Raw genomic sequence first — 20018 nt, 5'->3', positions numbered from 1 at the left:
GCAGGAGTCTAATGTTAGTTGGGGGTCTGTTGGGTGGGCTTCATAGCATGGTTGGCAGTCTGGCACATGAAAGGAATGCCTCGCAAGGACACAGCGTTAGAGTGGCAATAAGTTTCAACTGGCAAGGGTAAGAGGGCAAGGACACTTTTGTGGAGATGGACAAGCTATGTGCTTGGCTCATGTTGGTTCGCATGCAGGACAGTGATCTCAGAGGAAAAGGGATGTGTTACATTTATTATTTGTTGCAAGCAGCTCCGGCTACAGCGTGAGAATGAAGCTGCAGAGTTTTCCAGTTGGAGTGGGAACGAGGGTGGGGGCTATGTGCTCCAAGCTACTGCGGCGGGCAAAAGGGATAGTGGCATTTTGTACTATTGCAGTGAGGCCTGGTTACTAAGATGGAGTCGGAAAGGGGGTACAAAAAATGGATGCCCCGTGTCCTGCTTGGTGGTCCCATCTACGCGAATGTACCCCGAAGTTAACACCGCATAAGGGCTAGGGGGCGCACCCACCACTAGAGGCACTTGGTCTGAGTTTTATACTGAGAAGTGATGGTAGAGAGGGCCCATTTGCCCCTCGCTCCCACACACATGCTTCCAGGAATTCCTTCAATCTCTTGGGTGCCCCGTCATATTTGGCAACAGAAAGAGACATAGGCGGTAATTCAGGTGCAGGCGTTTCTCTCAGAGTTGCCTGTTGGCAGAAATTGTTGAATTCAGTTTTTAGATTCTGCATCTCAAGAGCCAAATTCTGGGCAGCCGCTACCACCTCTTGTAATTGTTCCAATGTGGCCATGCTGATGGTGGGAGGTTCTGGGCGTTTCAAACTGTCAAGCTCGTCGTCAGAAAATGCCTCCCCCGACTCCTCACCTGTGTCGGCGGAGCTAGTGGTAGTATTTCGCCTTCGTCGGTAGTCCTTCTTTTCATGAAGATATGGCCTACCCCGGGAGTTTGCCACCGTGAGCACTTCTGGGACAAGTAGTCCAGTGGCGAATCGGCCGGAATAGCCGATAGGGGAAGAAGCCGATAGGCACAAAAAAACCCTGATGATGTTTGTGGTGGTTGGATAGGTGCTCTCCGGACAGAAACTTCCAGTAAAGGTAAGACCGATGACTCATAAGAAGGATCCGAAGAGAGCAACTCAGAAGAAGGATCCGGTAAGCAATGGAATGCAGGAGCCAAAACAAAACACAGTGTACCTCAGCAGGGTAAGTATAAACCAAACTGGAACAAATGCAGATCCAGGAGAGGATGAGCAAACTTGCAGAACACGAGGGTAAGTAAGAAAAGGGAGGAGAACTCTAGAAACAAGAGAAAGGGGCAAGAGAAAACCAGGAGAAGAGCAGAGGCGGAAACCGTGGAAACGAAGAAATGGGGAGAGAAGAAAAACATGCCAGGATGAGACGGCGCGAGGGGAGAGGCGGACAGAGGGTTAAAGGATTTCAGGAAGGGAAGTACCGGCAAGGACACTGAAGGACTAACAAATAAAGATAAGGAAAACGAAAGTCAGGATAGAAGGGCTCACCTGAGCCAATAGGAAATAACTGGCCGCGTAGAACCCAAAGCACAGAGCAAATGGGGTTGAAACGCGCCAAACGCCAGTTCCATCTGACTGGCGGCGGCCATGTTGGAAAACAACTAGGCCGCTGGTTACGTTCAGAAGGAACGTGGTGCCTCAATAATGGTGCCCAAAACGCCACCTATTCCACATTCGGCAGGTCCTGCGAATCATGACAAATTCATTGTGTATCTTGATACTTCATAGATAACAGAGGCAGTTGTAGGTAAAATGCATAGAAATCAATCAAAAGAACACTTCATAAATAAGCACTTTGAAAGCACTGGATGTTGTATGGTAGGATTATGTTAGTTGATAAGTATAGAACAGCAATAAGTAATGATTACATATGAACAAGTAATAGATTCTTCAAGTACATAAAATGAATGATTGAAAGTAAACTTTATCATCGTATACTAAATCGTTTGGTAAGCACAAGGAAAATATGTGCGCAATCATATTGAAGCCTACTAGCGATAACATGATGACTCCATCATGTAAATATGCAGAATTACATCATCATGTTCATAAAGTGCACATCGAGGATGCCATTTTAGCAGCTCCAAGAACAGGTTTTTTAAATGTTTTTATATAAACTGGGAGTTCAGCCGGCAATCCTTCACAAGGAGAACAACATTAATGGCGAAAGGCTGTGAGACAGCTGAATTGGAATTTAAGATAAGAACTATTGAAATAAGTAGTGAACCAGCATTCCCTTTATGTCAAAAGAAGTATGTCACATATTTTCTGATATATTAATGAATTAATTATTTTTTACATTTTTACTTTCAAGTGTACTATTCATGATATTGAGTGTATGAACATTGAGAACATTGAATCATTGTAAATAATGCAGTAACATTGAAGATAATAATAATTTATTTGGGGGAAAATTTCAGTTACCCTATAGAGAAGAAAGGGAATAGATGAGATTTAATTGGAGATAGATAATGAAATTGAGAAATCATGTTTTTGAAAATGGCAGGGTTTTTAGAGAATGTAATGTTTCTTTGTTTATCAGTTGATTAGCCTTGAAGGAGATCCAAGGGCAGAAACACGTGTCAGTATGAATCATTATATTTTTTCAATTTGCTTTTATTGTGCATTTGTTAACAATAAACTTTCCCACATACTTTATATGCACATAGCATAATAAACATATAAAAACATATAAAACATGTGGAAATAGAGCAGAATCCGAGCGGGCAGGACATTGTTTACTCAGTGATAAGACCCTGTGCTACAGACCAAACAACGTATTCTACCACAGAGTGAGAATCATTATACCAACACCATTGATCTTGTACACAAATTTGAACACAATTGTTCTATACCACAATCCTCCTGAAGAACCGCCGCACATCAGCGGCGGGGAAAAACGTGTCGAGGAACCATATTGTTTTCGCTCTGTTAAACCATAATCCTCCAAGAGGAACCATATTGTTTCGTTGTCTCTGTCTCTGTCCTCCCTCTGATCCCCCTTCCTAGCCTCGTCGCGCCTTAAAACACTTATATAGACGTGTTACAAATGCCATATCAAATCAAAGGGTAGATATCGATATTAGTCTTAATTCAGAGCACAAAGCCTCCACCGGTACTGAAGTAGGCAACCCTAGAGTTTTCTGCCAAATATTTGTCTCAAGTTTTTTATCCAAGACATTTCTTTCCAGAAAAACATTTAATCAGTACTGTGTAGATGGAACAATAATAGAGCTATACATTTTTAGCATTCCCTCTAATGTAGTGGTGCACAACATAAGGCCTGTAGGACGAATGTGGCCCTTCAGGACATTATTAATGGCCTTGAAATCATCTGAGTTTAATGATGAAGTGTTGGCCTAAAATTTGTTTTTGTCTTTGCATCCTGATACCCATACCTTTACTTCTATTTACAAGGTGATTTCAGTCACATAATAAGTATACATCAAAGTAGGAATGCAATACAATTACTGGCAATGTATTCCACAGGTTACAGTAACAAATAGAGCACTAAATAAAAATTACACCCCAAAAACCCATGTTTCAATGTTTTACTCCTACCAACTGCTCATCCCCAGAGACACTCTGGCCCACTGTATGAGATTATTGTTGTACATTCGGCCCTCCATCGAAAGTAGTTGTGCACCAGTGCGCTAAGGAATATCCATCATTATTGGTAATAAAGAATTTTATCACAAGGAACTTTCCTAGAACCTGGGGTTGTCATACCATTTCCCTACCAAGGTGGGAACCAATCATTACACCCAGTTACATATATTTGTTGACCACCTCCACAGCAATCCCATTCAACTTCCAGACATATTTAGCTGTGCGACTTCCTGTTTCACCAACCTTTGTTATTTTGGTTCTATTGATAGACAGAATTCTGCTGAAATTCATTATTATTTTAACAATGAAGTAAATTAGACATTAAATAATTCTGGTCTAGGAGAAGGCATTCATTATTTTGCTAAAATGCATTTTTATTTTTAACAATCAAGTAAATTCGACATCAATTTTTTTTTTAAATTAAAGTTGATTTAATCAAGAAATTTCTTGATTTTACAACAAATAAATAAGGAAATCCATAGAAATTTAAAACAAATACAACTTCTCTTACATCATTAATATATACATAAATATACATACACACATATCTTTTCTTTTACATTTCACTTAATCAATCAATTCACAACAAAATATACAATTATAATAATAATAAAATAACAGGTCTGTCATTTACAAAGATGGTACATTCAAACTAGGACCACAAAAATATAACCACATAAAATGGAGAAAAAAGAACCGAAACTAGGCATTGAATAATTATATCTAATGGTTCTTGGTGAAATTAAGAGCTGGCTTCACTGCCAGGTTTATTTGTCAAGTCCAAACAGTAAAGATAGTTAAGTATTGCATATCTAACCACCTTCCTTTCGGCATGAAACGAATACTCCCAATCTCTGTGTCGCGATAATTCATAATAATCTTCAAACAAAGGTTTGAGGTGGATGGATTGTAAAGAACATAATTTTGGACATTCAGTGCATGGATGTTGGAGAGTCTCCATTTCCATATTGCAGAAACGACATTGAGCATCTGATTTGGAAAGCAATTTACGTTTATATGATAATTCATGTGTTGGCCATAAATTAAAACAAAAACATAAATACTTATTCCTCTGATAGGAATTTGGGAATTTGACAAGATAACTCTCTATGGACCCATAACGTTTCAAAGCAAAAGGGTTATTCTTAAACTTCTGATATCTAAGACATGCTGTTCGCATCTTGATCCAATCAGATTCCCAAAGGCAAAACTTTGCTTTATCAGGATTTCCACGTAATGTCTCAAGTGAAAATCCTGCATCTTCTACTATCTTTTGTGTTGGGAAATTTGTCTATTGAGTTTAGTAAATAAGCAGGAAGAATCCCTAGAAGATCTGAGATAGAACTAGCCATAATACATTTTCGATACAGGCTACACATCTTCCACTTGTATAAGGCATATAGGGATATCAAGCCTATCTCATGCCTTATTAGACAAATGGGTTCAGTATTGGGTAGATTAAGAGCTACCTTCCACTATTTACTTTCGAGTTTGGTCCAATACTGATAGGATTTTCCCACATATACTTCAGACCCATAGAGGACTATCGGGACCATTCTTTGTCTGTAGGAGGTTAATAATGGAATAACTGAAAACTTGCAATACCTGTTCTTTATAATACAAGCTTGTGAGAGTGTTGTATCCACATTGCCTTTAACGTAAATTTCATATTTTGTGTTAGCTATTTGGTTTGTTATCAGTGTCCTAAATATGTGTAAGTGGAAACAGAAGTCAAAAACACATTCTGCAATGGCCATTGTAACTTGGCTATACGTTGTCTCACATTACCACATTGGATAATTTTGCTCTTTGATACATTTATTGTGATAAAATTCTTAATGGTGTATTCATTCAAGGCATTCAACAGTTTACGCAGTCCTTTAGGGGTCTTTGAAAGTAAGACCATATTGTCTGCGTACAAAAGGTATTTTACTTGGTTGCCATTAATTATTGGTGGATCGGCTTTAATGCTTAAAAATTCCTTACCAACATCTGAAATGAAGAAATTGAACATCGCTGAAGCCAGCAAACAACCCTGTTTCAGGCCACGGGAAGTCAATATTGAATATGACAGTAAACCATCATTTGATAATTTAACTTGTATAGAGGTTGCAGAATGAAAATCAATTATCCATTTAAGGATATTCCAAGGGCAACCTTTGTCCAATAATTTCTTTAATAATAATTCCCGGGGAACTGCATCAAAGGCCATGCGAAAGTCTATAAACGCAAGATAGAGTGGTTGATTGCACTGAATTGCCTGAGATTGAATGCTGCATAAAGTCACTATATTAATGGCCGTGCCAATGCCTGAGAGGAAACCTGTTTGAAACGGGTTGCGCAATTTAGTTAAATAATGCCAAATATTAAATTCCTTCAGGACCAATCGTGCAAAAAAATGTCCAGGGCAGTCAAGAAGGACGATAGGTCGATATGATTTAGGATCACTTCTGTCGCCCTTTTTAAAAATTGGCAGAATAATAGACTTCTTCCATGATTGTGGGATACCTCCTACTATAAAAACATGCTTAAAGATTAAGTGAAGTATTTTTGCCCATTCTATTTGATTATCTTTTAGGGTACCATTATGAAGTCCATCGGGCCCAACAGCTCTTGACCGGCTCAAGGTTGCAATACAGCAGAGAATGTCTTCAGTCTCTATTGGAAAGGTGCACAATGAATCTTGGCCCAGAATAGACCACTCAAGTGAGAAGGAATAGGGCGAGCTATAAAGATTACCAAAATAGCGCTGCCATGACTCTTTAGATATTGCATTGGTTTGTAAGGCTCCCTGATGTTGTGAGACAGCCTTGTTTAAACAGGCCCAAATACCACTAGTTGATTTTTTGAGGATCTGTCGGAACATATGTTCATTATCAAGGCGGTACTGGGTTGCACGCCGATCTTTTAACCAAACTTTATAGGCCAATTTCAGTTGTTTTGTTATTATAATTCTTGTAGTATCATCAAGATGCTTTAGATTGCGAAGCATACATCTCATTTTAGATTTGTACTGTTGTACTTTTGGGTCGAAAACATGGGAATGATTGCTTATATACTTGGCGTTTGGAGGATTATTGTTCCTGAAAAGCTGCATAAGGTGAACATAGCAATCAGATCCATCTTTACAGGGAGATTTACAGGTCTGCTCAATGCAATCTCGTAAGCGAGTCAAAGTCCTAGGATTCCATTGTAAGCAAGTTCCTCTATTATTAACAATTGTATTTGAAATGTAGATGTTCATCTCAGCCTTAAACAAGGGTAACGGTAATTTGAGACAGAATTGCAACATATTATGAACACTAAGATCCATATCAACCACCTGGAATGAGACTATATGATTCAAAAATTTAACATTTACATAGACATAGTCGAGAATTGAATGTTGAGATCCTCTGTTCCATGTAAAGCGAGGAGGTACATCACCCACAATTGCTCCATTCAGCATTGTGAATCCCCTTTCCTTCATCATGAGGGCTCATGATATTTCAACATTTGGGAGTTCTGCAGTATTCTCTGGAAGTAGGTGTAAATTTAAATCACCCATTAAAAGGGTGTATGTCAAGGTCTGATCCTGGAGTAGTGCGTCAAGGATGATTGACAGGTGATTGAAAAATTGGTTTGGTGTGATTGTATTTTTACTCCAATATATATTTACAATGGCAAACGAGATGTTACCTCTTGAAACTTTCACTACTTGAAAGTAAGGGGATGGGGTGGTGCATGATATACAGACAAGGCCAGAGATTTTTTTTATGGCCACGAGTAACCCACCCATCAGGCGACCCAGCCTATGTTTAATGGCAGGTATAAGGTAAATAACATGCAAGTCCCATACAGGAGCAGAGACTAGCCATGTTTCTTGAAGAACCACGATATCTTGTTCACCTAACGTGTTTTGCATGGAGTTAACAAGGTGAGAATAACCTCTCGTGTTCCACGATGTCATGTGAATAATATTGTGCTGACTCATTTGTTGTTATGCGTTCAGACTGTAAGTTTGCATTGCTTGAGAGTAATTTGATGTGTTTAGAGCATGTGTAGCAACAATGGTTTGATTAGGATTATAGATGGTAATTCGAGTTTTTGAAGATTGAAAACTGCTTTCAGAAGGTTGAGATAACACGAATCCTAAATCAAAAATAGCCATTCTGGCTTGCCACAGTATATTAGCTACAAGCCCGGAACAAACATGTATTCTGGCTTCGTAGAGATTAATCCCATTGGTAAATTCCACTAAATCAATATCAACCGAAGACAGGTTCCTTAATGACGGTATTTGAGCACATATATTCAGGATACTAGCACGATTGAGAACATATTGAGAGGCAGGATGCTCTCGACATTTTATTATCAAGCAATGAGCGTTTGTTTTTTTATGAGCACTTTCCAACAATTTTGGAGTCTTGACTTGAATATGTTGAATACCTGAGCCTAATACCTGCTCCGATTTGAGAGACTGGGAATTAGGCTTTAATGGCATCTGATCAACATGTCTCTCTAAAGTGGGGCCATGAAGTAACCTCTCTACATTAGGAAATTGTACTGAGTGAGAGCTATCGCCATTCTGTGTTCTGATATGAACTTCTAAAAAATAAGCATCCATAGATGTTTTTATGATATCTCTCAGAGCTTCAGAACTGGGATAGTTCTCAACATTAGGGATTTGAGGAGTGGTAGAGATGCTCAATTCAGTGTGACTTATAGGATCAGGTGGATTAGATGTAATGCAATTATTATTATGCCAAATATTGGATTGTTGGCATGGGATATGTGATTTTAAGGCCTCAGAACATTCAAAAGGCCCTGTGTTGGATACAGATTTGGGGCAGTTGATACAACAGCAATAGGCGGCCTTGCAGAATCCGCTTCCAGTGATTTTTGGTTCACATAAGCGGCTATTGAGGCATGGATTTCTTCCCTTAATAAGTCTTTTTTTGCAGAATTTTGCTGAGCTAAAGCATGATGAGTTAGTACCGAATGGTTAGTCATGCTCGGCAATGACTTTAAGGAATTGCTGGTTGGGTTCAAAATCTGTAAAGCTGAGTCTTTAATAAAAGGTACACTGCTAAGCGTGTTTTGATTTGTCAAACAAGTGAGGGTTACTAGGTCATTAAGTGGTTTATAACTATGTTCGTCATCGGCAGCAATCTCAGCTGAACAAACTACAGGTGAAGAGTTTTGCTTCATCTTTAGCTGACTGATAGCTTTTACATAATGCCTGGTTTTGCCTCTCGCTGGAGCTTGTCGTAATCTCTTAATAATTTTACAAGATTTTTTCGCAATAGGAGCTTGTTTCGATGGTACACCACCTTGTTCATTGTATTTGTCATTAGGAATTCAGAACAGATTATATGTGGTCATTTTAGAGACTTTGGGAAGTTCAGGTGAAATTACCAAATCATTTGTTAAAGACTTTAAATGATGGTCTTTGCTTGAAACTATGGGTTCTGTTTTGGAGTCGCTGTTTTCATTGAGATTATTGACCAAGGATTGGTAACCACCATACTAATGTGCAAGATTTTCATCACAAACAGGATTTTGCCTGACTAAATAGTCCTCAGAATAAAAGTCAAGCCATATACCTCAAATGCACTGAATTTCGGGTATCACTATCTTGGTAACATTGCATCATTAATTTGTTGTGTCAATATTGGATGTATTAGAATTCATTATTGCTTTACTAGAAAACTACCACATTAGCAAGAATTATTTTCGTGTATTTGTTGTTTCTGTTTTGAATATTAGGAATCAATCGATCTTTGAGAATGGTTTTCACACAGAAAATAGTCTTCTGTTAAATCCAAAATTGTTTTCCAATTTTTGACCTCATGTTTTTCCTTAGATATGGGTAAAACTGGCTCTAAACAATGTCTCCATTCCTTGACTATATATAATGTCAATGATTTTTTTTTTATGTTTAGATGTTGATGATTTGATTCTCACTTACAATACATGTAAATAAATACATGTCCCCTGAATCAAGGGATTTAGAAAAGCTGTTGTGATTTATTCGAATAACATTGGTTATGTCTCTAAAATGTGGGAATAATCTGAACACTTGTATGCTGGGGTTAAGGGGATTAATCCCAACTCCTCTACAGTTCCTCATAAATAACACAACATTCGAAAACTTGAGAATGGTTTAAATTTTCCGGCGGCTACCAACCCCCTCAGTTATATATATTTCATTGAGATTCTTTGCCAATTCACAGGGAATCAGACAAGTCGTTGGAGCATCAGGAGTCAGAGTTATCTTAGATTGAACAAAGGGTGAGACACTTGTCTCTGTAGGTAAAGATGATTGAACAGGAGACCGTATTGGTGGGAATGACCTCGAGTGTGTATTAGATGTATGGTTGGCATTTATGAGCTTCTCCATGTTCGCTACGTTACCAATCAATTGTTCAATCAAAGTAGTTTGATAACTCACTTTCCCCTCCATGATTTCATATAGCTTAGCTACTGCAAGCAAGGATGTGTTCATGGCACTCAGTGTATTGTTGAGTGCCACGCCTCAGGGAAGGAAAAACAGGATGACCGTCCCTTTTAAATAAAAAATTCTGGGTTGTGCATATCATCATTGAACTTGGAACGCCTGGGAGTTGGGGCAATAAAAGAGGGTGTTTCATCAACAAAGTGTATATGTGATTTGTTGACCGGATCAGAGATATGACTCTGATTAAGAATTGGGTCAGACGATTCTACATTAAGGGGGATCGCTGAATCAATATGGTTCCCGTTAGGCGTTTGCATAGTATTTTCGTGAAGTTGGATTAAATCCCCTGAATTGGAACATATATACATGATTTCATGGGAAGACAGGCAGGATATATTCGATGTGTTCATGAAATCGAGTGCCTCGTCGTCGATTTCACCTGCCAATGTGAGAAATGCATGAGCGTTCCTCAGGTGCTGCTGCGCGGACACTGAACACAGCACTGGCACTGAGGGGCTAATTGAGGCCATATGAGTTGCAATAGCTGCTGCGCCCAACGGTCGGTCCTCGTGTTCTATACATACCGAAACAAGTGTGTAATCAGTGATTTCTTCACCCGCCACAAATACTTCAACACGAGCGGAATTGGGCGTAGGAGAGGAATTACTGATAACTGGTAGCGATGCATCAGGCATGCAATTATTGGCAGGTGTGGGATTCAAAGTTCGATTATTCACTGATGATGAGGGGACTAACATTATATGGGTGGAACTGGGTATTTCCTTAGAATGTCGCTGGCTAACATTCACTTCTTTGGAGAAATAGGCTCGAATATCTGATAACGAGGGGAGGGTGTGAGTACCCTTTTGCTATGAGTCCGCCCAGCCAGTGAAATTCGCTTTATTTCTGCAGTTGTTAGTTTCTCTTGGGTTAATCTTGTTGCACCTTTAGAAATGGGAGGCGGCAAAGCCGTATATGGCATGCCTGTTTTTAAGGTATATTTATTTGTTGTCATTGTAATGGTTTTTTAATAAACAATGTTTCTCTAAAATCAACAAGGAAAGATAGCGGCAATAACGTGAAAGGAGACGGCCCCCTACTCCCGCTTGACAGTGGGACAGCGAGACAGCAATTCCACTTGGCAAATCCACTTGCCTAAATGCGCGGGTGCTAATGCACGTGCGTAGCGTATTTTATGTGGATTGGCTTGAGTTGGCTGGGGGCGGGGTTAGTACAGCTGCAAGGAAATCAAGAAAAACACAATAAAGCTCTTGAAATAGCGAATGACAACAGTTCAATGGCCGTTGCTAGGATAGTTGCGAGGAGAGTCCTTGGTTCGCAAGCTCGCATCCAATTACAGAAAGTCAATCTGTCCATATCTGGCAAATGAAAACGGCTCAGGAGCGTCAACACAGAATGCTCGAACCTCGCACGGCAATCCTGGGAGCTTCACAGAAAGGCAGCAGAGCAGGACAGCGAGACAGCAATTCCACTTGGCAAATCCACTTGCCCAAATTCAACATCAAATTATTTTGTGCTAGGAAATGTTGTGTGATTAGTCTTTGAGATTGAATGTTTTTTGCATTTGTAATTGATGAGATGCAAATATTTTGCATCTGTAATTAAGGAGACTTGGAGAACATGTTTAAGTTTAAGGACTGTAATTGAGATAATAGTAATAAGGCTTCCCTACATCTGAGGTACTTATGATAAAATAACAAAATATAATGTTAATTTTTGCATAGACGGGATTATTTCAAGAACCGCTTACACCCAATGTAAAATAATGAGGTTTCATGCAGAACTGGCCTCATGAGTGCATGAGGAGCAGACTTGAAAGCTTCTCCCATGTAGAATGAGGGCAGAAATTCCAGCTTAGACCTGCAGCTTCCTTCTTCTCACCCTCTCGCCACTCTTCTTCCCACTAACCTCACTTACATATCCCACATACAATGTAATTTATTGTCTGGGAACGTTTTGTTTTCCATACATCTAACCCACCTGCACCCCACACTGAGCCTTCTATACGTTTATGCCTGAATGATGATGTAGTGATTTTTCATTCAAGGTGGACTTCAAATTCTGATGCAGTTTGTAGTTTCAATAGGTATTTGGGCACCTGAGCCCAGTATTCCTTGTGAATTATTCAAGGCCAAAGGCTGAAAGATCACCTTTCACTGCCTATCAGCCGCTAGTATATGGGTTGCAGGGCAAGGGTAGGATGAGCAGATTGTTTCAAAACAACGATAAATCTGTCTGGAAGAGCTCTGACTAATGAATACCTGGGAAATCATACGTTAAAACTAAACAAAACTTAAATAAAAGTAATGTTTTTGGGAAAATATGGAAAACCATTCAGGTGGTCTTTAAATGGTAGAATAATCGCAATGGTCAGTTCTTACCTGTATCCTGGATTTTTGCTTTCCAGGAATGGTTTGTGGGTCCAAGCACATAAAGCCCCAAGCAGAGAGAGCACTTCACAGATTGATGAGGCTCATTAGGTTGGACTTCTGTATGGGGCATAGAGGCTGGACAAATGTTTGGAAGTCTTTGTGGCGAAGGACTCTTCTGTGATCTTATACAGGAGCAACATTTGTGGTTTTATCAACTGTAAGTCTCAGGAGCTAGTCCAGAATACATCCCTACATCAATTGCTGGGTCTTCCACCTGGCAACTGTGAGAAACCTAGGGGTATTCTCCCATTTGGACCCCGAGAATCCTCTATTTGTGTGGCCAGGGGAGGGATGTCGCTTTTGGATCCCAACCCTGCGATTGAACGAGCGTGCGAGGACCACCTGGGTCGGGGTGTTCGGGATCATTCTCATGGGAATACTCTAGGTGAGGCACGGTATTCCCCTTTTTCCAGTTATCCACAATCACCCACACCCTCTGTCTTTTTGGGGTATTTTTAAACACACAACACCCCCCCCCCCATTTTTGCATAATACTAAGAAGAGGCAACTTGGAGGGGGTGAAGATTACGAGTGAAAAAAACACTAAGACACAGAGGACAGACTACAACACTCTGACAGCAGGCTATCTCCTTTACGAGGACAGGAAAGGTCAGGCAGACCCAACCCTGACCACACACCTGCAGACAATCAACATCACACAGGTGTATAAAGGGAGGCTGCTGAGGTAGAGAAGTCCGATGCAGTTGGGTGAGCAGGACAGAGGCTGCAAGGCAGAGAATCCCTCTTCGGATCCCAAACACAAGAAGCGAGTTGGGAAGGTTGTCTGGAGTGGAGAACCAAAAAGGTTGGGGGCTGCCAAGGTGATCCAAAGAAGGACGGTGTGCTACAATGCTGGCCCGGTGAGAAGAAAGGGCTGCAGTGTATCACAGGAGCTGTGTCTCCTAAGTAATGGAATCAGGCAGACAGGACCCTACTGGCAAGGCCCGTACAATTGCTCCTTCCCTTGGGGCCAGTGCCGAACCCAGGGTATCGGAGGGGCAGGCGGTGTGACCCTGACGCCAGCCCACAGATCCACAGGGTTTACCTGCCATTGCTGTGCTACCTGGGTGAGTCAGAAAGAGAGGAACCCAGTGGTATGCATGTGACTGAAGAGGGGCATAGATCTGGAAGTGCACATTTTAAGTTGTAAGTTAAAAGGCAAAGTAAGAAGTGCATTCTGGGAGTTGTAGTGAAGTGAGAGCGATCATTTTTTTTACGTGCCCACAAATTATTTACCATTGAGAAAGACAGATTTGAGCCCAACGGAGGGAAGCCTATGTTGAACTTGTGCTTTTATCAGAAAGAGGATATTGGGTTATCAAAGTGCCAAGACGGCGGAAGATGAACCAAGAGTACTAGAGAGAGCATGTATGTGAGACAACTACATTTGCCAGAAAGCAATGGTGCCAGGAGAGCACGTATAAACTGTGTTAAGTGTGAGAGTCGAAGTGGTCATGGCGAGGTACACATCAAACCCTTGCAGATTCAAAAGTCTTAAACAGGAAAGAAAAACAACAATCAGGAAGTGAAATTTAGAACATTATAGTACGGAGAGGTCCTGAGTCAGGTGAGGGAAAGCTGAGGGACGGGGTGGGAAATTGTGTTGTCACGAACTTGAAAGACCAGAGAGTGAAACCCAGACCTACAGCAAGAGAAGCCTGAGAGGTCTGGTTTGAAAGATTGATGTGCCAGAATTGTGATGAGTCGTTTTATGTTGCTTGGAACCAAGATAAGGGAAGCCTATAAAGAAACTGTGTCTTTGAAATCAAAGCAAGGAAAGCCTGACCAGATTCTTTTGTGGAAATATTTATGTCAAGGAAAAACTAACATTGTGAATCATACCAAGTGGTTTAAAGTGTGCAAATCCTGTGAACTGTAAGAGCCAGCCACCCGGCAAGAAATCTTTAAAAACCCCCATTTTATGAATGTGGGGATGGAAGTGACCCATGGCTAACACAGACATCCTGACAATTCTTTTTAACACTGATTTTCCTTTTTGAACTACACGTCTCCTTTTCACATTTCTTGTATTAGAGTAAGGGCAGACGTTAGGTTTTGTTAGTACAGGCCATTTTTATTTGACTAGGACTGACTAGGACTGTTTTCTTTTATGTTGATGGTTGAGATAATTCCCATCTTAGTTATAAGGCTAGATAGGACTTCTCCCACCCACCCTAACATTTAATAATAAATGTTTTGAAACTGTTCCCTTTTGTTCGTTGTCTTGCCAATCTAACTGTTGATACCATGCCTACCTTACACACCCCATGAATTTCCATGAGAACTGAGCTAGGGATACAGAGCATAGGGTCCTTATGTCGGTCAAAACATCTAATCTATTGTCTAAAATAAAAATTGGGCTTCTCAGCTATTCCTCATATAACAGCAGGGTTTTTAGAGATGGAGGCATCCGCATGCAGATACAAATCTAATTGGTACAAGTGAGGCAAAATATTCTGGCGTGACCACATTATTTTAAGCTCCCTAATCCATGTCCAATCAGCTGTTAAAGCTTGGGTATGTCAAAGGGCAAGAGAGGCAGATGTGTGAAACATTCGGTCTTTACTCTTATTGAAAACATACGCAGACCTGAAGGTGTACATATCGGGACATTGAGCAATTGGCGGGATACATTTGCCTGCCAGTAGGAGGTTGTTACTAATGGCCCAATTGAACCAACTCCCACTCAATAAGAGAAGGAACTGGGTGAATGGCTCTCATAAGTGTATCTGTGACTTCGGGCACGATGAAGACAGCAGATGAAATGGTCAAGACCTTTATTCTTGGGCAATAGAGTTAGATCATGTGTAGAACGCATGTCTTCCTCAACCAATTGCGTTGACCCATTGTACTTATATAATCTAGCTGAGTGTACAAAAGTAGCTCTAGATTTACAGAGTCAGGCTTAAAGTATTGATCATATTTGGTTTTAACATTTTATTAATGAATTTGGCTTTTTAATGTTACAGCGAAGAAATTATGGTACACTATTTATTCAGTATATTTAAGATGTTTTATAGATTAAATCATTAGTTTAATACTGCTTTATAATGAGGTTGTATTAACATTTTTGTTGTTAATGGAAAAATCTGAATAAACAATAGAGAGGAGTGAGGCTAATTAAGCACTCGCCTCTGACATATGTGTGCAACCAGCAGTAACACAATTGAATCCTGGTATGATCAACTTTGCTCTTCATCCTTCAGAAGTTGATGAATTGAGTACCTTGAAAATCCTCCTTTTCTTTCTTATCAACCAAGTTGTCCAACTCAATGTTCGGCTGACTCCCACAGAGGACAATTGCTTAGTCCTTTTGGTAAATCTCTCAAAACCTGGTTGGTCACTAGACCACAACAGGCAAGCTAGCATGATACCCTCTAAAGACCAGACCAGGCAGAACTTTGAACCTCTAGCCACTCCAGATGACCCAGCTTATTGCTGCAACTCCCAATGGACTACTCACATCTCAATAACATGATATATTTCTCAAATCTGCACACAAACACTAATTGGAGCACCAACTTCAAAAACCAGGATGAAATGGAGACTGACCTTTCTGGATCAGCTTCACTAAATTGTACAACATGCCTGTGCACAACGGTTAAATTAACAACATCTTGGCGATCCGAAATCCTGTATGGTCAGTCCTCCCATCTTTTTCTCCACATTCGACATGAAATACTGACACAACCTGGCAATCATCATAGACTGGAACACAGAACAATATTAACACCTCTTTGCAAAGGATAACAATATGAGGTGAACGCTGCTGATTCAGTCTAGCTCTAAAATTCCAATAATATGAATTTTCAAGAACCCAAAAACTGAATTTGAATGAAAGAATTTGTGGGAAAACAGCAGGCATGTGTTTATCTTCCTGTAGACAAGCTACCTGCATTCATGTGAAGAATTGTGGATGACTTCCCCAACATTATAATATAGGGGACACGTTTAATTCCATGATTCATTATTTTAAATACAATAAAATATTCTGATTAAAGCAGCTTGCTTCTTGTCCCAGATTGGGGGTTAGGATGTTTGCAGTGGGGGTATTACATTGGGACTATTTCTCTATAAGATAGAAACAACCAACGGAAATGTAAATATATTCCATAAATCAATTTCATTTCAGGCATGTGGGGTGCATGCAAAGATGCAGAAGTTACAGCGTCATTGTGTTCACGCACATGAATGTACTGTGTAACCCAGATTATGCCCAAAATAACAGAGGTGTGTGAAGCGTTGCTGTACTGAATTAGATGGTCCCTGGTGAACTATCTTATAAAGGAAATAGGTTGTTTTTGTAATAAGAAAGATAAACGAGAATTGAGAATTGTGTTGTATTTTTGTAGAATTGTGGTTTGCTAAAATATTTATCTTTTTAAAGTGAGAAATATAATTCAGACATATTGTTTATTGGATTATGGCCTATTGGTCAATAGTTATTGATTGGGATTTTGTATTACATATTTGGTCTAAAAATGTCTAAAGCAGTAGAGACACAAGCTTGTGAACTTTCCAGCTGACCTCTTTTTCCACATCACATTGGTTAGGAGAGACTAGCTGAAAGGGAAACCTGCAAGAATGCATACCAGGAGACTGCTCAAAATACATTAGAAGAAATAATATACATTAAACAAGTCAGTGATAATCAGGCACAAGAAATAAAACAATTGCAGGAGCCTCTGGATAACAGCCAGGTATTATTTCAAAAACAACATAGCCTCTTTGGAGCAATACATAATTAATTAAAAGTGTGCAGAGAAGACAAACAATGCTTAGAAAAGTAGGTTTTGGTAGATAACTGTTTATAATCAGTGTTTACCAATATATGGCAAATTAAAACATAAATTCAATGATCAGACTACGTATATCAGTGGTTTGAAGGACAACACGATGGCTTTAAAAATGTATCTCTAAGAAAGTAAAGAGAAAGCTGCACAACTCAACATGGATTCACAAACTGAGTTTGATCAAATACAACCACATTTTATTAAAATAATGAAAGAGCAGAAAACCCATTTAGCCCAAGAAAAATACACTGATATCAAATAAATACACCATTTCATTTTATAACTGACTTAAACACAGGCAGAAGGGGACCTGAGTAAGTTTTCAGCACAAGACTTAGTAAAAACAGATAGAAGAAAAGGTGACAATGAGAAATGAATCAGAAAAAGTAATGAAGGATCTTGCGGATGCTGTGTTGCAAATAGAACAAATAAATCGTTAGCTGGCTGATAGTCTATACACCAAGAGACCGTGAATGAAAGACAGGAATGTCAGTATGAAAAGAGTTTCATAGAAAAGTAGTTATGAAACACACAAGGATGACTGGCCATTAGAACTAAAGTGTTTGAGTATAGAAAGGCCAGCCTGGTTGGATGTAGGGAACACTAGTACAATGCAAACAACAAATAATAGTAATGGCAGAATAGTCAAGAAATTAATGAGTCCTGAATCAGTAATTCATTTTCAGAGACAAATACATTTAATAGGAAAGGGGATTCTCTTTTTTAATTGTTATTATGGTGGCTGGTTTGTGAATAAACCTTTTACAAAGATTTTAAAAAATTAGCAACAATAAAAGATTTAGAAGCATTAGCAAACAATAAAGCAATACAATAAAACAACTGTGTGATAAACGGAAAAATAAAATCCCAAAATTAGATCACACCTATCAAAACAATAGGTTTTGACCATTTGACAATGCATATAAGTCTTGATAAAAGAAAGAGAAAAGGAAATAGAAAAAAGAATGCACATCAAAGTACAACTGGAAAGAAAATACTACTAATGATTCAAATTTCTTCTTGCAACAATCTGAAAACTTCAACCAAAAACATATATGCGGTCAAAAGCAAAAATACACTGTGTCCTTCCATCAGTTGAGACCACAATGATAGCGTTGAATGAAAAAAAACAGTGTTCATATGAGGTGAAATGTTGACATAGGGGAAATGTCTTACAATAAAACAATATGAAATGTTTCAAAGACTCTAATATCTAATTCATCAATGTTGGTACACAAACTGCAAATGCGATCAGTGAGTGCACATCGTTGTCCTTTACATTCAAGAGTAGGTTTCTGGTTAAATTTAAAACTGCATATACACAGATCTAACCCGATTACAAGGAAAGAGACACATGTATATAGGAAGCTGGTCTCTCAGTCCAATCATAGCAGCATATTCCTTGTACATTTTATAAGAACTTAAACATTGTATAGTAATCCACCAATCATATTCATATCATAGCTTCTTAGTTTTCATTGGATTATTAACTAATTCCTCTGCCCCAGACATTAAAATTATGTTAATAGAATCACCTATTTCAGAAGTATAAGAAAGAGAACATGAGTTCAGCATATCGCTAAAATCTATTTAGAGTGAATTATGGAGAGGAGATATGATTTTTAGATATCAGTATAATTTCTTCCAAATAATCTTAGAGTTCAACAAGATCCAGACTAACTCATGTCTAATGATAGGATTCAGGATAGAAAGCAGCAACCTGCTTCCATAATACACTTTGAACTGTGTTATGGAAATCACCCAAGTCCAATTATCAAACCGCTAATCGATAGATTATAGAGGGTTGAACTTTGGCAATGTAGAAACATAGTATCAAAAGAAGTGAGAAATGGCACAATCTAATAAAAACTATTTTCATTTGGGCTAATAAAGGAGGTATTTTGGATCTCAATTTCACTTTATAATTAGATTGGGAAGCTGTGTTAGAATGGCTGAAACCCAGATAACACATAGAGGGAACCCTTTCCAATCTCGAACCGCCTTCCACCCATTACAGAGACTTTGGTTTGTGTTTGTTGGAATAAATAACTATTTTTGGTTTGGCCCTTTTGATCACAAGATTATTTGTGCCAGCATATTCTGCAAACAGATGTCATGTTCTCTGCAGACTGTGATGAATCCAGTGTAATCATCACTGGTTTCCCAGGTGTGTACGCCTTCCCTAAGATCAGGAATGGCAGTTACTCCCTGATTTGGATCCTGGGGGCGGCTGCATAAGGAAGGACTACATAGAGGAAAACAGTTACTGGGGGGAGGTGATGACTCTATCGAATAAGAAAAGATATTCCCATCTTTCCCTGGAGGGAGACTCTAGAATAACCAAGTCCTTAAGAGCCTGTTGTCATCCAACAATTACACCCTGTAGTAAAAATCAGAACCCTTTCCTAAAAGTCACACTGTTCAAAACCCCAATTATGACTTAAACACTCACAGCTCATATGTTACATCTTATGGTTCTGATGTATCTTTATATAAAGCTTTCGAACAACCACATCTAAGAAATTAATTTACATCTATGCACTTTGACTCCCATAAATCCTCAAGTAATGACACGAGGATGAGCAGGAAGGAGTTCATGCAGATTAAGGGACGCCTGTAGTCTAATGTGCAGACTAGTTGTTGTATTGGACCCAACGTAAGCAGGGTGTTTAAAAATGGCAGAAGCAGTAC

This window comes from Ambystoma mexicanum, chromosome 10, assembly GCF_040938575.1.
Source record: "Ambystoma mexicanum isolate Mex_15411 chromosome 10, UKY_AmexF1_1, whole genome shotgun sequence".
In the NCBI taxonomy this organism is placed as follows: Eukaryota; Metazoa; Chordata; class Amphibia; order Caudata; family Ambystomatidae; genus Ambystoma; species Ambystoma mexicanum.
This window is presented reverse-complemented; position numbering follows the sequence as displayed.